The following is a 1,810-nucleotide window of genomic DNA, read 5'->3' as shown; positions in this document are numbered from 1 at the left end:
TTTTTTTTTTTTTTTGAATATGCACCTACAGGGTCTAAAAGGTAGGCAGATAAGGACCATGAGGCCAGTTAGTTACTTTTGGCTACTTTCGTTATGTTGATCATGTGAGAAAAATCGGGGATTCCTATTCGAAGCCTTTCTGAATGGTTTAATTCCTTTACAGCTCCATCACTGTCAGCTACACCGTGGATATTGTCCATGCGCACTTGGAGGTAGTCATTCCTTGTAAACTTCTTATGGCAAAACTGGTATTCTGCCAGGGGACAATTGGGATTATGAGTCATCTGGTGTCAGATCAGCATTTTCCTCAGGCTAAAAGCCAAGTCCCAAACATCACACTGAATGGGCTTTTCTCCGGTGTGCGTCCTCATGTGCTCATCTAGCCCTCACTTCTGGCTGAAAGCTTTGCTGCGCTCTGAGCACCTGTGCGGCTTCTCCCTGGTCTGAGTACAGATGTGCAGCTTCAGGCCATCATTTTTACTGGATTCCTTTTCACAGTAAGGGCATTGATAGGGACGCTCACCTGTGTGGCTCTGGATGTGAACCCTCAGTGTACTGCAGCTAGCACATTTCTGGCCACAGTCTGACCAGACTTTCTTCCTTTCTCTTGTGTGTGTTTTCTTAGGACGTCTTAGCGCCGAAGGTGTAACGAATGCCTTATCACAGCGCTCACACCTGTATTTCTGTGTTTTTCATGAACTTCTTGGACATGAACATTTAATGTACCCTTCCTTTAAAAGTAGCCTTGCAGTGATGACACTTGAAAGTCCTCTCACTGTTATGTGTTAGCAGGTGTCTGCAAAGAAAATGGGGCCCGGAACAAAGCTTTGCACTCCTCACACTGGAATGGTCTCCCCTCAGAGTGGGTCTTCTTGTGATTCTTATAAACATTTCTGTGGGTAAATCCCTTTCCACAAAGCTTGCATTTGTAAGGCTTACCTTGACTGTGTATTACTTTGTGGGCACCAACTTGATCAAGCCTCTTAAAAGACTTATTACAAATCTTGCAATTATAGGGCCATTTTCTACGTGGGTGATCATATAATCTTTCAGCTGATTAACTGAAATAAATTGCTTCAGATATTCTTGGCTATCTAATATCTCATGAATCTTCCTATGTTCCTGTAGGCTGGATGGTGATGAACACTTTTATTGCACACTGAACACGTGAGCTTTTTCTGACGATCTCCAGTGTGGACATTTTCCTGGTGTATTTTCAGGGCATCCTTGCTCTTCAGCCTCTTTCCACAGCTGTCGGCCTTACACATGAACCTGGCATCCCCACGGCAAGTCTCCTGATGCTGCTCAAAATGTCTTTGCAGAGCTTGGTTAACTGGGAATTTCTTCCCACAGTTCTTGGACCTAGATTCTTTCTCCTCTGTGGCCTTCTGGTGCAAAGTCTGAAGATGCTCAGCGAGAATACCCTCCCTGGTAAAACTCGATTCACAGTGAGGACAGGCACAGTTCTCTTTACAGCCAAGGTGATCTTTAGAATTTTCAACTTCCCCTTCTTAACGACTGTCATCATTTGCTGTTCTTCTTCATCGGCCTCCATGTCACTGTCCAGATAGTCAGTCAGAAGTTCTGTTTCTATATCTTCCACTGCCGAATACAAAATGTACCCGGAAGCTAGCAGGCTTGCTGGCCTGGGCCTGCTTAAGTAACAATGACAACTGCAACCAAAAAATAGCTGGGTATTGCGGTGGGCGCCTGTAGTCCCAGCTACTAGGAGGCTGAAGCAAGAGAATCACTTAAGCCCAAGAGTTTGAGGTTGCTGTGAGCAATCTACTGAGGGTGACATAGTGAGACT

At 45.0% G+C, this 1,810-nt stretch overlaps 1 protein-coding gene and 1 pseudogene across 1 annotated transcript in view; both read right to left on the bottom strand.

The window, feature by feature from the left end:
- NIM1K (NIM1 serine/threonine protein kinase) overlaps positions 1-1,810 on the bottom strand; it is a 23,865-nt gene that overhangs the window by 15,716 nt on the left and 6,339 nt on the right. The gene's annotated exons all lie outside the window — the stretch shown is intronic.
- The window catches only part of LOC105887286, a 2,532-nt pseudogene continuing 790 nt past the window's right edge, over positions 69-1,810 (bottom strand).

The sequence above is a fragment of the Otolemur garnettii genome, unplaced genomic scaffold, assembly GCF_000181295.1.
Source record: "Otolemur garnettii isolate 467f Iridium unplaced genomic scaffold, OtoGar3 scaffold00063, whole genome shotgun sequence".
NCBI classification, from domain to species: domain Eukaryota; kingdom Metazoa; phylum Chordata; class Mammalia; order Primates; family Galagidae; genus Otolemur; species Otolemur garnettii.
The sequence above is the reverse complement of the archived record's forward strand: the minus strand, read 5'-3'. Positions and strand labels throughout refer to the sequence as shown.